The sequence below is a fragment of the Macaca fascicularis genome, chromosome 2 (genome assembly GCF_037993035.2).
Source record: "Macaca fascicularis isolate 582-1 chromosome 2, T2T-MFA8v1.1".
Lineage (NCBI taxonomy): Eukaryota > Metazoa > Chordata > Mammalia > Primates > Cercopithecidae > Macaca > Macaca fascicularis.
Window position 1 is genome coordinate 184,065,219 of NC_088376.1, and position 15,702 is coordinate 184,080,920.

Here is a 15,702-nt window from a genome sequence, read left to right on the forward strand (position 1 = left end):
TCCGTTAAAATCCCATCCTCTTAAACTTTTAAAAATTCTGTCCACTTATTTTATATCCTAAGAAGATTACATAATTAATAAAATAATAAATATTATACATGTTAAATTAATCTGATTTCTTTCCGCATTGTGAGAAAAATCAACTTGGTTTCATTAAGACTGCTTGCCTCAGGAATCATTCCACTGAGTCATTGCAGGATAATACATATATATATGGCTCCTGATAAATACATCATAGATTCCAGTAAGAAATCTGATTCCAAGCCCCTACTATACATGGATGCAACTGCCCTTTTTTCACCAAAATGGCAAGTTGCAATAAATGGCACCCATTATTATTCCACAGACTCAAATTTTGGCCAAAGACGGAGCTGGGATGGATGCTCAGACAGAAGGCGCAGTGTGTTAGTTCATTCTCACACTGCTATAAAGAAATACCTGAGACCGGGCAATTTATTAAGAAAAGAGGTTTAATTGGCTCATGGGTCTGCAGGCAGTACATGAAGCATAGTGGCTTCTGCTTCTGGGGAGGCCTCAAGAAGCTTCCAATCATAGCAAAAGGCAAAGGGACAGCAAGGCATCTATCAAGGTGGGAGCAGTGGCGGCATCAGGAGGAAGGAGCAACACACTTTTAAACAATAAGGTCTCTGAGAATTCTACCACAAGAACAACACCAAGGAGATGGTGCTAAACCATTTATGAAGGATCTGACCCCATGATTCAATCACCTCCCACCAGGCTCCATCTCCAATGTTGGGGATTACATTTCAACATGAGATTAGGGCAGGGACATAGATTCAAACCGTGTCGCACAGTTTCACTCCCTGGTCACATTCTGTATTAAGAGGGCATTTGTAAAGAAAATATGTTAGCATGATGGTTAACACCATGATGAGAGGCATAAGAAGAAGGCAAGTGAAGGCAGAACTCTAAATAAGTAGAAGAGGAAGTGAAATTGTTGGGTTCGCTTTTTTGAGGTGGTGGGCATTGTTTGGTTATGTTTATTGTTGTCATTAGAAGCTTGCTGCCCATCCATCCGCCAATAAATGAAGGCTGTGATTTCCCTCCCATCCCCTCAGCCAAGGCTCCTAGGGAACCACATTATAACACTGCCTCCAAACTGTCTTGCCTAAAGTCTCACAAGAACTATGTGTCAAAACAGGATTGGAACCCAATTGCCCTTGGCTTCAATATTCACAGATTGACCTTCAGGTCTTTTACATAAACCCCCAATGTGTGGCTAGCCTGGAAAACACAATGTAAACCCCACTACAATCCCTTATCTGAAATTCCAGATCCAAAATGCTCTGAAAACTGCAAGGTTTTTCTAAGTTTATGGTAAACACAGTTGGTGATAAATCTGACCTGAACTGACAGGAAGATATTTACAGTCTTTATGTACTCCATTTAGTGTGAATATCCAAACATTTTCCTAGAAAAGTGTTAATGTGTTTGAATACTGTCCTCAGACCTTGCTGTGGGTATACATATATTTTATTTATTTGTTTTCTTTTTCCTTTCTTTTTATTCACTTTTTTGTGGGGGGTGGGGAGGCAGATTCCTGGTGAAAACTGGAAAACATGCTAGACAAATTCTAAAAGATTGGTAACACTGTGGGTATATATTGAGATAGTATGTAAACAACAGGGCAGTCACACAGGGCCCCACACTTAACAAAGACCCTGCACTTGGCTAAAAGCTCTGCTGTGGCATCATGAAATCCTTAATAATTTTGTAACAAGACGCCTTGCTTTCCCCACCCCCACCACAGAGCCCTGTAAATTATGTAGCTAGTCCTGAGTATAAGCACAGTAGTACTTTTCTAAAATCAGAAGAGTTATGAGCTCTGAAACACATCTGACCTAGGGCTTTGGCTAAGGGACCTATGTTACTACACTACCAGTATTACTTCTGTTTTTACTAACACCATGGGTTGAGTGCCTCCTGCAGGCAAATGATTTCCTAAGGACTTTACACATGTTAGCTATAACCCTGTGAGGTACATATTATGTTATTCTTTTTTTTTTTTAATTTAGTAAAGTGAGGTTCTAAAAGTTACCCTAAAGTTTTAAGATCACCCAGCTAGTAAATGGCAGAGTTGGAATTCAAACTAAGGTCTGCCTGACCCTAGAACTTGTTTAATATTCTAGGAGATAGGTGCTTTGAAAGTATTAGGACAAACCATGAGATTGCCAATATCCAATCATTTTACACAGAAACAAATGGCTATTTCATGTGGCTCAACTTAACACGAATGACTACTTATAAAATACAAGCTCCCTCTATTTCATTTATGGGTGTTTTTTCAGTTTGAAACGATGACCAAACTAATCGTTTTGCTAAAATGTAAATAAAAGGTTGCAGTGAAGTCAGAAGAAAAATTTATGTAGTTCAATTTAAAACAAGTTGCATGTCTCATCCTGTCTCACTAGAGATGACATCACTGCTCCTAAATAGGGAGGATGGATCACATGGGATAACTTGTTTTTATTGTGATCAGCTGCAGGCGATCAGCAAGATGACCTCATCGGCAGCTGAGGGGATTTGACCTTTGCCCCTTTAGGTATGTGAAGCAGAAAAAAAATCCTTCACAGACTGAGGAATGCAAAGCAGACAAGCATCTTCAGCCAGCAGAGTTTATCAAGCATGTGTTCAGTGCAAATGCTCAGACTTGGACATGATGCAAAAGCAATTAAGAGAAAGAACAGTGAGTAGCCTGGGAGTTGGGTGGGTCCTTTGGTGTTTCTCAGTAACACTAGAAAAATATATTTTTCATTTTCGAATAATAAAAGATTAGAAATGGGCCTTTGAAATAAAAAATGCTTCTTGTACTAAGTTACTAGAAGCAGATGATAGAACTTAAGTTCTTATCATAATCAGTTTCCTGTGAGAATATCTTAGATGTAATCAAGTAAGATCTGACAACTGATCAATTTAACTGGTTAGTTTTAAAAACAAACTCTAAATAAAACATGTTCTTCGGCTATATTTTTAAATTGATGCAGTGAAAGTGACAGTTCAACAATAAAAGTCCGGCTTATACACTCACACACGTCTAGGAATGTGTGGAAAATTAACGAGATAAGTTGCTTATTGTGTATTCTTTCCTCATCCTGTTTATATCTACTTAACTCTCAGACTGAAAAGCTTACAGTGTTACAGATTCCCTTCTGTTCAAAAACTCCTTATTAACCAGAAATTGCTTCATATTTTAGGGCTTTGACATGTATTATTTGATGTAGCACTCATGGGCACCATGATGAGGAGCTCTTAAATCAGCTTAACAAGGGTGAACTAGGAAGATCAAAAGAGTGTTCCTGTTTCCTGGTGAGTAATTGTTAATCAATATCTTCCACATCAAACACCCTGCAAGAAGCAGAGTTTTTGTATTTTACTAGCAACTAATTGGAGAGATGGAAGCCCTCCAAAAGAGTTCTTGAATGCTGAAATATGAAACGTAAAAAAGATTTCATCCAGGTTAAAAAGGCAGTTTATTATTGTGATTTTCAGCTGCACAGTTACCTAACTTAACAAGCCAAGTCTTTTCACATTTCCTGAGTGATTTTTATCTTACTTACTGCTTCCCACTTCCCAAGTGGGAAGAAATCTCATTCCCTCAAACTGAGAATCTGAGAAGACCAATTGCTTTTAAAAATGTAAGAAAAATGGCTGATGATTCAGGCAGTTAGTAGTATAATTATTTCTTATTTTTTATTCTTTTTGTGATACTAGAAGTAGTCATTTTCATGTTTATCCAATATCTTTCTCTTTGAGGTCCAAAGTGAGGTGTCAAATTTCACAAAAACTACATTTCAGCAATATTTTTGGTGGATAGATTTTCAAAGAGTTTTGCTTGGTTATCACTCAGTGCACTCAGAAAAATAGTCATTTACAAAAGTAAACATCAAGAGATAGTGAAAAACTTTACGAAAGAAAAAGTATTATATCCTAAGTGTCTACTACTAGGTGAATGGATAAATACATTGGGGTTTATCCACACAACAGAATTCTACTGAGTATAAAAATAACTCAACTATTGATACACTCAGCCACAGGAATACATCTTGAAATAATTATACTGAGTGAAAAAAATTCCCTAAGACATTTTGTATGACTCTTCCAGTTTATAAAATTCTTTTAAAATGCAAACTAATCTATAGTGACAGAAGGCAAATGAGTGGTTGCTTGAGAACAAGGAGAGGAGGCAGGGAGGGACAAGTGGAAGGTATTACAAAGGGGCAAGTGAAGGTTTCGCAGGTGATGAATATGTTCTCTATCTTCATTGTAGGTAATGAATATGTTTGCTATCTTCATTGCGGTGAAGTTTTTTAGTGTATACATATATCCAAACGTATTCAATTGTACACTTTGTGTAATTTATTGTATGTCAGTTATATCGCAATACAGTTTTCAAATCTTTAAATAAAATTAGGCATGAAAAAAAGGTATTGTAATTTGCCTTAAGTCACAGGAGGAACAAGGACTTGTAATTAGCTGTCTGAAACTAAAGCCAGCAAGGAGGAAGAAAAGATCATTCTTCCAAACAATATGTTTGCCAGTTAGAGAGGACTCCTTGACTAAGGAGGTTGCCTACTGATTATGTGAAAGTCAAGAATGTTCCAAGAGGGAAGGCTTTTAGAGGAGTGTTACTAGTTTGGATGATTTAATGTGAGGACCAGTCTTACATTTTGACCAATTTTCTTTGCAAGCATCTAAAAACATGATGACCTTGATTAATCAGAGAAAAATAAATATGATTTCATATTTATTTTGATACTGGCTTTCCTCAACCAGCTTGTGGGTACTTAGTAAGTCTTCAAGGATTATAAAATAAATAGGTACTTAGAATATCTTGAAAAATTCTGGAGAATTCTTCACATTCTTCCCAGCTACTTGAAAAACAAAATACACCAGGATGATGATTCCTTAGACCAGGGTTTTTCATCTGCAGCATTATTGACATTTGGAGTTGGATACTTCTTTGTTGTGAGTGACACCCTGTCCATTATAGGATGTTTAGCAGCACTCTTGTCCTCTAACCACTAAATGCCCAGAACACAGTCCTCTTAGTTCTGACAACCAAAAATGTCTCCAGACATTGCCAGAATGTCCCTTGGAGTACAAAACTACCCCAATTGAGAACTACTGCATCAGAATCACTGTCATGTTAGAGAAAAATTCAGAAATTTTAAATAAGCAAAAAACTAATTTAGAGAAGAAGGGTTGATATCATTACTAATAAAAGAGCTCTTACAAGCCAGTGAAAAACTATACTGCTAGAGAGAGAAGCATAAAACAAATAATAACTTCTAATATTTCAAATTAGCTTACCACTGGTAAAGAGCTTTAAAATTTACATTACTTCTAAGCTGGGTCCTCTTTGCTGCTTGGGTTTGGCAAATATTCTCTAATTTTATTGCCTACCTTATATAGCATTTCAGCCTGTAGTTTCAGCTGATCATTTCTCAGCCGATATACATCTGGTAGCATTGGATCTTTCCTTAGCTTTCAAACAACAGTAGCCACTGTCTTTAAACAATGGTTATGGCCCATTATGAAGTGGCCGGTTGTAATAAATGTATCTTAAACGTTAGTACAGAAAAAGTGTATCACACTTGAAATCATCTTGTTTCCATTAATCAAATAAACTCAGGTTTCTGTTAATTAAATGAGATGCCATTCTGATTTAAACTAGACAGCAAAAAAAACCCAGAATTAAAAGAAAAGCTCAATGATATAATCAAGCTATTTGAATGAATGGTTGTAATAATTATTCTCATTTTGTGATTATAACATTATATTTAAATATAAAGATTTATTGTGTACATGTATACAATGTACATCACATTAAAACATTTGGGAGAGAATATAAGGGTATAAATAATGAATAAATTAATTGATTCATGATCTTTTTTCTTAAAATGACTATAGGTAGAAGTTCTGATCCCAAGAAAAAGACACAATGCAAATGTTTGGAGAAGGCCTCTAAATCTGGATTCTTCAAAGTAATATTTGTATTCAAGGGCATTGATAAAAGATACATTGTATATGTGATAATTTCAGACCCTTCCACAATGCAGAGAAAGGGTTTATTTGCATGCTAATGTATGCCAAGGGATAAGTAATTCCTCCCCTTCTTCTCCTGCTAAATACTGGTCACAAAGCTTAGATTCAATGTCAAATAAATCTGAAAGCTGGTACTCGAAGTCACTGCTGGGGAAGAGAAAAGCTTTATGCCTGTAGCTGGGCCTATGGACAAAGCCAAGGATTCAGTAAAGTACTGAGGCTTACATTCCAGCTGTGTAATCATCTCCCTCTGTGACCTCGGACAAATGATTATGCTTCCACATTCTTATTTCTTCATCTGTAAAAAATGACAAGAAAAGTTTGGAAGGGGAGATCTCAGTGTTCATACTCAAACTATAGATCAAATTGTTATAATTAAAACCACAACATAACCCAGTTCTACAAACCTATAGCAGATGCCGTAATATTATATCATGTGTCAGTAAAAATCTGCTTATATTCCATCTGATACAGACACAAAGGTGATGTATTCTTTAACAGGCGAAATAAATCCCTGTAGAGCATACTACTGGCATTGTTCCTTCCTTGCATTCAGCTCGTTAAAAACAGAATGATCATGTGGGAACCTTGAAAAAAATGACAGAATATACTAAGTGAAGCACTTCTTTAAGAGTACATAATTTTAATTTTAATCAAAATCCCAATTTTATTTTTAATATTAGCCTTCATCAAGAATGTGAAAAAACAAAACCAAAAAAATTTACTTTTTTTATTCCTTTAGTTTAATAAGAGCAAACTGTTTCTAGTCTTAGTTCTATGAACAACAGGGTATATGACTTGAACAGATACGGCTAATTTATAGAAAAGAATATTGTATGTAATCATTATGCATTTATATTTAAGAGCCTTTACAGTAACATTGAAGGTAACTATAACATCAAGTAAGAAATTATTTAGAAGAGTTTTTACATTTTTAATCACTTAGAAAAGTGTTCAGAGAATACTAAGTGAACAGACAAAAAAGAAGTAAAACACATACCTATAGTATAATATCAACTACCAAAAAACGCCAGGGGTAGTAGAAAAATCTACCAAAATGTTAGCAATAGTGGTCTTATTTAATGTGGTGAAATTGTAAATGGTATTTTTCTCTTCTTTCAACTTTTATCTTCATTATAATCTCTAACACCTATATATTATTTTATAATCAGAAAATAATAAACTATTCATGAAAGAAAATATAACTCCCAGGCAATGAGTACTTCAGCTTCCGTCTGTTAATTTCTGCAAACAGTAGTAGTACCCATTATTACTGAGAATGCTCAGATGCTCTTACACACCAATGACGTTTCAGAATCAAAGGATTAGTTATATCCCATGCCATACAAAAAACAAAAAAATTGATTCCCAGGTATTACTTACTTCCTCTGCTTATTACTGCAGCCAGAGATCAGGGTTGGCAGTGAGGGAATAATTTTCCTTGCCTCGGACCAGGAAGCCTTCAATTCCAGGGGAAGAGATGACAATGTGAAGGAGTAACGCAGCTGGGGAATACCTTATTGATGAAGCCACAAAATAGCTTTCTAAATGACCAGAAGTCATGCCTAGCAAATGTATCAGCAAATCTCTGTGGCTTCATTATCCAAACTTCTTCCTCTAGGAAACCACCTACTTCTCCCACAGAGGAGTCATGAGCAGTTAGTGTCAGCTCAGGAGCAGCCGCAACTGCCCACATACTTCCAAGAGCTTCCAGTGTCTTTCTAAAATATATACACAGCTCTCTCTGAGTATAAGTATGACTCATTTCTTCATTTATTCAAGTATGTGTCAAGCCCCAGAGACAAAAATATCTCCTCATTTAAAACAGGTAATTCAAGCATCTTGAGGTTATAATTTGAAGTTTGCCTCAAGGTATTACAGAAAAAGTTTGCATTTTAGAGTAAGGTAGACTTGAGCTTGAACCCCAACAGGAAAATAATATTTACGGTTGGAATTGGATAATTTACTTGGCCTTTCTGAACTTTTATTAATATGCTATAATGGGGCTTGCCATATTGATATTATTTTAAATATCTGGTACATAATTGTGATTCTCAATAAATAATTTTACTTCGTTAGTAACATATATTTATTAACAATTAAACATAAGAGAGGCATATTCTGGAAAAAATCATTACTACTTAAGAAGCATACAGAAAAATAGAATAATCAATACTTATAATCAGAGCAGTATGTCCCTGAGGAACTTTGATGGAGAATAGCCCATTAGTCCCTCAATAATTTGAAATAAACTGAAATCCTTCTAGACATTTTAAATATTTTATCTATTTCTGACAGAAGCACTAATTTTAACATAGAATCTCTTCAAGTAAGTTACTAACTGTAAAGTACCCTATTAAAACCATCTCTTTCTGATCTACCCAAACTAAGGAAAAAAGAGAGAGGAACATACTGTTAAATGTTGGCTAAAGCCAAAGTCAAATGCTTCAGAAAAAAGGTAACCAGCTCCTCTACTTGGACCAGAATCATCAAGAAAACAAATTAGAAAAGTCACTTTGTATCCTCATTCATTATTTTCTAGGTAGTGGGAAACAACAAAAGTGTTCCTGAATGAAAATAGAAGGGAAAAGTTCTGAACAAGAGTGCCCAGGGGCAATCAAATGTTATTTTGTTTTGCTGAGAGGGAGGATATGTAGAGGAATCATGTGGGAACGGGGCTGAGGGAAAAGTAGGATGGCATTTGGAGAGGTTGTAGATTCCAACCTGAAGTATTGGTATTTATGTCCTCATTTCATTTAAAATCCATAACATCTGCATGAACTAAGCATTTTTGAGATGAGGAAACCAATTCCCATTAAGAGATTTGGCCAAGGTCACACAGCAAGAAAGGGGAAGACAGGATTGAAACCCAATTTCCTGATTCCTAGGTCAAAGTTGACTGCATGCTTCCTAATAGACTCCTTAAAAATGACTTAAATTCAAAATCTGGAAGACTGGAATAAGGACATCTGCTAATATTGGTTACGTCGTTTTATAACCGTATCCCATAGCATGTAAAATGACAAATTTGTTTTGGTAGCATCCTTAGAATTCATGTAAACAATAGGTGTCAAGAAAGTATCATAATGAAATAGAGACAGAAATCACATATGGGTACTAATTATTAAAAAATCACTTAGGAGGTAAGCAAATCATCAAGATTTTCCTTTCTAAAGAAATGATCTAATAGAGGAAAAACATGTTTGTCTTTCCTCGGATGGCTTCCCACAATTTCAAAAGGATTGTTTTGCTTTTGACATATTTTCTCCCATGACATTCTTTGATCTTCAGATTAACTAAAATGTGTGAAGTATCTGTTTGCTGAGAGCAAAAGAGAACTACAACTGTCCATAGCCCTTCACCTGCTCTCTTCAAGCTATAAGAGGATTCAGAGCAAGGAAATATCTGCCAAGACCTAAAAATGCCATCTCTATGTTCTTGCCTATGCTGTTCCAGAAGAGGCAGGTCCTTATTCCTCCTGACCTCTACAACCTTCCTTTCCCCATAAATAGAATTACTGGATCCCCATTTGCAAACTCCATCCCTTATCCCCCATCTCTAAGACCAATTCTGACATTTGGCAGAAAAGATGTAAATCACGTTGATTCTCTATTCTAGCATTCATCATCCTGTGACTCTTGCTCCTAGACAGGTCTTAAGCTTGTATCCCAGTCTCTAATTGTGAGCAATTAAAGGACAGCAACTATATCTTATTTTATTTTATGCCCCAGAACCTAATATATTGGTGGCATACACATAGTCAATAAATGTTTGCTGACTGACTGACTGGTGGAATGGAGCTTCTGCCCTGTTGGTGAAACCCAGTCGCCACCTGTTTGGTAACTGGACCCCTGTTCTACTCTCTGTGTTTAAGTTCTTGCTTTGGTTACCTTCTTAGTAGTCTAGCCCATCTGGGATGTAGGACCATGTCTTACACCTGGAAATGTACTTCACAGGATATGGTTCCTTTCCCTGAGCTCCTACTGATAAATTTTTGATAACGATAGAATTTACCTTGCTTCTTGAATCTCCACACATCATTTCTCCCCAGCTTCACCACAGCCCTGACATACTGACTTGCTGTAACACTGCATCACTCTGGGTAGGTTGGGTTTGTTTAGGCTATCACATTGGTGAGTATAATATATACTACTGGATGTCTTCTGCTAATCTATTTTTCTGGTGGTACATGGATCACTTGTTTTTATAAAAAGTAATTCACATCTTACCACAGACTTACTTCATTAATCTATAAAATCTGTTACTATCCAAATTATATCACGGTTCCATGACATAATCTGTCAATTGCCAAAAAAAGAGAGATGAGATAGGTAAAATAAATAAATTTATTGACCCACACAAAATAATTGTCACTTTGAAACTCCTCATTGTCCTTAACAAAATAGGATGTGTATATTTGTATGTGTTTGTGTGTCTATGTGTGTGTATATTTAATTTTTGTTTGAGTAAGTTAAATAACTGTCTCTGACCTCGGTTTTCCTTCTATTGAAACAATAGGTCTGTAAACACATTACTGCAGATTGAAAGTTTTCATCTTAAGCTCCTGCTTCATCTTATTTCTTTTTGTTTTTAACCTCCTTTTTTTTAATTTATTTTTTATTATTATTATACTTTAAGTTCTAGGGTACATGTGCATAACGTGCAGGTTTGTTACATATGTATACTTGTGCCATGTTGCTGTGCTGCACCCATCAACTCGTCAGCACCCATCAACTCATCATTTACATCAGGTATAACTCCCAATGCAATCCCTCCCCCATCCCCCCTCCCCATGATAGGCCCTGGTGTGTGATGTTCCCCTTCCCGAGTCCAAGTGATCTCATTGTTCAGTTCCCACCTATGAGTGAGAACATGCGGTGTTTGGTTTTCTGTTCTTGTGATAGTTTGCTAAGAATGATGGCTTCCAGCTGCATCCATGTCCCTACAAAGGACACAAACTCATCCTTTTTTATGGCTGCATAGTATTCCATGGTGTATATGTGCCACATTTTCTTAATCCAGTCTGTCACTGATGGACATTTGGGTTGATTCCAAGTCTTTGCTATTGTGAATAGTGCCACAATAAACATACGTGTGCATAAAATGCTCATCATCACTGGCCACCAGAGAAATGCAAATCAAAACCACAATGAGATACCATCTCACACCAGTTAGAATGGTGATCATTAAAAAGTCAGGAAACAACAGGTGCTGGAGAGGATGTGGAGAAATAGGAACACTTTTACACTGTTGGTGGGATTGTAAACTAGTTCAACCATTATGGAAAACAGTATGGCGATTCCTCAAGGATCTAGAACTAGATGTACCATATGACCCAGCCATCCCATTACTGGGTATATACCCAAAGGATTATAAATCATGCTGCTATAAAGATACATGCTTCATCTTATTTCTAAAAGAGTTGAACAACCTAACAAGCTGAAGCAAATCACACTCTGGAGAGCTACATTATTTTAATTCACTAATGATTCCATTTTAAGGCATCTGGAGACCCAAGAGTCTTGTCCATGACAATTAAAACCTCACATCCAAGACAACACCCCAACCAAAAAAAAAACCAACCCTCTGCCAGCTATATGGTCTGAAAAAAACCACAAAGACTTAGAAAAGACCCCTCAAATTTGGAAAAATCAAAGGAGTTTGTTGTCTTCACAAAATAATTGATGGCATTGTTATCAGTTTTTCAAAATTATTTCTGAGCCACTAAGCAATGAGTTGTTTAAGAGCATTTTCACTTTCTAAGAGGAAGGATGAGTCATGGTTTCAAAGACAACTTGGTGCCAAGTTGAGGCAGGGTGGTGATCCCATTTTATCTACCTCAATGCACTTAAACCTTAAACCGATTGTTTAAACAATATGCTTAATTTTTCACAAAGATTCACATTAGCAGAGGGATCATGAGGTCATGTTTGTCCATCTAACACCACATCCTGCCTCCAGTAATGGCTAGAGAATTCCTCAGAGGAAAGAGTGATGTTTATTTCATAATATTTCTCGTTAGCAATGAGATGAAACACTCAAGTGAAAGTATTTTCTTTTAATATTTCTTCACTACATGAGAAAATACAAGATACTAAATTTAATGTTTAAGGACAAAAAGATATTAGGTCGATTTTCTTCAGTCCAACTCCAAGATCTAATTAGGTCACTAAATGTTAGAACTGAGTACTTTTAATAATGACTTTGATTTAAAGTTCACATGAAGTAAACTTTTAAGTTCATACGCAATTATGGTAGAATACGGTAATTATATTCAAATTGATCTCCATAGCTGATTTCTATAGAAAGTCACAGGAAGAATCAGGGAGAAGGGATGTAAGACCCCGGAAGCATGCCATCATATAAAACCCCAAGTCAAACCATGCACTTGACTCTCAATTCACCCGCTTGGCCCTCTTCCTTTACTTCCTTTCATTCCTGCTCTAAAGCTTTTAAATAAATGTTCACTCCTGCTCTGAGAAAATCATAAGAGGAGAAAGGTGAGTCCTATGAACTGAATATCTGTGTCCCCCCACCAAAACTCATGTTGAACCCCTATCCCCCAGTGTGATAATATTAGGAGGTGAGGCCTTTGGAAGGTAATTAGGTTTAGATGAGGTCTTGAAGGTGAGGCCCACATGATGAGATTATTGTCCTTATAGGAAGAGAGAGGGACCACAGCTCATTCTATCTCTGCCATGTGAGGACACAGAAAGAAGGCAACCATCTGCATGCTAGGAAGTGGTCCTCACCAGAACCCAATCACTTGGGTACCCTGATCTCAGACATCCAGCCTCCAGAACTATGAGAAAGTGTTCTTGTTTAAGACACTAGTCTATGGTATTTTGTTATGGCAGCCCAGGCTGACTAAAACAGTGGGTATAGTTCAGTAATCAGTTGTCTACTTATAATTCCTATAAGCCTTCCTTCTGGAGTAGATCAGACCTTTTTCTCAGAGGTGGGGAAGGGAAAAAGCCCATTTTGTTTTTTGTCTGTGAGTGTGAAGTGTCCATCCCTGGACTGAGTTTAGGGAAATATTCTGAAACACTTAGTTGTGGCTGCCTATGACCCACAACGCACAGGAACTAAACAACCACAATGTATAATGCTTTGCCTCTGCACAGATTTTTCAACAGTGTTGTATTATTATATATTTTTAAATACCTCATATTGGTCATTCAGAGCAGCAGAATTTTTTTTTAAGTTCTGGAGTACATGTGCAGGATGTGCAGGTTTGCTACATAGATAAATATGTGCCATGGTGGTTTGCTGCACCTATGAACCCATCACTTAGGTATTAAGCCCAACATGCATTAGCTATTTTTCCTAATGCACTCCTTCCCCTGATTCCACCCTCCCAACAGGCCCCAGTGTGTGTTGTTCCCTTCCCTGTGTCCACGTGTTCTCATTGTTCAGCTCCCACTTATAAGTGAGATTAAATGGTGTTTGGTTTTCTGCTCCTGCATTAGTTTGCTAAGGATAATGGATTCCAGCTCCATCCATGTCCCTGCAAAGAACATGATCTCATTCCCTTTTATGGCTGCATAGTATTCCGTGGTGTATATGTACCACATTTTCTTTATCCAGTCTATCATTGATGGGCATTTCAGTTGATTCCACATCTTTGCTATTGTGAATAGTCCTGCAGTGAACGTAAGTGTGCATGTATCTTTGTAATCGAATGATTTATATTCCTTTAGGTATATACCCAGCAATTGGATTGCTGGGTCAAATGGTATTTCTGGTTCTAGATCTTTGAGGAATCACCACACCATCTTCCACAATGATTGAACTAATTTACACTCCCACCAACCATGTAAAAGTGTTTCTATTTCTCCACAGCCTCACCAGCATCTGTAGTTTCTTGACTTTTTAATAATCACCATTCTGACTGGTGTGAGATGGTATCTCATTGTGGTTTTAATTTGCATTTCTCTAATGATAGTGATGTTGAACTTTTTTTCATATGTTTGTCAGGAACATGAATGTCTTCTTTTGAGAAGTGCCTGTTTCATGTCCTTTGCCCACTTTTTAATGGGGTTGGGTTTTTTTCTTGTAAATTTGTTTAAGTTCCTTATAGATTCTGGATATTAGACCTTTGTCAGATGGACAGAATGCAAAAATCTTCTCCCACTCTGTAGGTTGCCTGTTCCCTCTGATGATAGTTTCTTCTGCTGTGCAGAGAAGTTCTTTAGTTTATTTAGAACCCATTTGTCAATTTTTGCTTTGGTTGCAATTGCTTTTGGCAATGTCATCATGATATCTTTGCCCGTGCCTATGTCCTTAATGGTATTGCCTAGACTTTCTTCTAGGGTTTTTATAGTTTTGGGTTTTACATGTAAGTCTTTAATCCATCTTGAATTAATATTTGTATAAGGTGTAAGGAAGGGGTCCAGTTTCAATTTTCTGCAAATGGCTAGCCAGTTCTCCCAGAACCATTTATTAAATAGAAAATCCTTTCCTCATTGCTTGTTTTTAGCAGAATTTTAAAATTATATTTAATGTGATTGATTCTTTCCCTTTGCCTTTGAAAACTGAGCTAACATGTACACTGGCTTCCTGTTTGTAATTATGAGATCAGAGGCAACTCACTAACAAATAGTTGGTAGTCCAGTCCCTCTCCAAAGAAAACGGTTTAAAGGGCTGAACAAACATGACACCAATATCTCTCAACTTCTGTGGGAACAGGAAATGACTGGGTGCCTAAAGGTTAGTTCTCTAAGGACAGATGCAAAAAGGTGGGTCAGGGACTTGATTTTTTTCTGTATCCCACACCCTTTTATTTATTTTTCCAAAAGAAAAGACCTGTTACAAACGGTAGAACAAATTAGGATAAGAGATTATTAAGGCTGAACTTAAAAAAATGGACTTTTGAGAAAAAAAAAGCACTAGTTTAATGACAGCACAATAGTCATATGTATTGAGAAGGGGAATATAAATCGAAAAAAGAAAAATATCACGCATAAGATATAACAAAAAAGGATGAGATTTATCCGTAGTAATAGTTAAATTAGTATACTTTGCTACATGCCGTTTAAGTACTGCCATTTGAAATCCTCAGAATAACCTCCAGAGGTAGATGCTATGGTTTAAGTGTGTTTCCTCCAAAATTCAGGTGTTGCCAAAGTGACAATATTAGAAGGTGGAGCCTAAACCTTAAACAGGTGCTTTAAGATTAGGCCACGAGGGCTCCTTCCTTGTGAATGGGATTAGGTTCCCTTATAAAACGGTCTGACTTGGGGAGTTCATCCTTCTATTAGCCTTCTGCCTTTCTTCATGTGAAGACACAGCAAGAAGGCTCTCATCAAATGCCAGCACCTTGATCTTGGACTTCCCAGCTTCTAAAACTGAGAAATACATTTCTGTTCTTATCAATTAACCAGTTCTTGACCAGATCTTGGGCAAGTTACATAACCTCTCTGTGCCTCATCTTTCTCCATGGTAAAATAAAGATGTCAGTAATTTCTATACCAAGGGATTATTTTGAGGATTAAGTGAGCTACTTTTCCTAAAGTGTTTAAAATGGTGACTAGTCCATAATAAGTATTAAAATGTTTTAGTTAATTAAATTGTAAAAATTCACATAGGTTAAGGCAAAAAAGTTTAAAACTTCAGTATTAATTGACTACTTACTGC

General features: G+C 36.6%; 2 long non-coding RNA genes and 1 other non-coding gene across 3 annotated transcripts in view; 1 reads left to right on the forward strand and 2 right to left on the reverse strand.

The window, feature by feature from the left end:
* LOC135969422 (uncharacterized) overlaps positions 1–15,702 on the reverse strand; it is a 183,373-nt gene that overhangs the window by 154,253 nt on the left and 13,418 nt on the right. The gene's annotated exons all lie outside the window — the stretch shown is intronic.
* Positions 1,550–1,614, reverse strand: LOC135969747 (U7 small nuclear RNA). Its single transcript, XR_010585163.1, has one exon. It is a non-coding gene; the product is annotated as a U7 small nuclear RNA (small nuclear RNA).
* LOC102146878 (uncharacterized) overlaps positions 2,591–15,702 on the forward strand; it is a 68,723-nt gene continuing 55,611 nt past the window's right edge. Inside the window, exons 1-2 of the long non-coding RNA XR_274973.5 lie at positions 2,591–2,707; positions 3,216–3,327. This is a non-coding gene — a long non-coding RNA (uncharacterized lncRNA). The remainder of the gene's footprint in view (positions 2,708–3,215; positions 3,328–15,702) is intronic.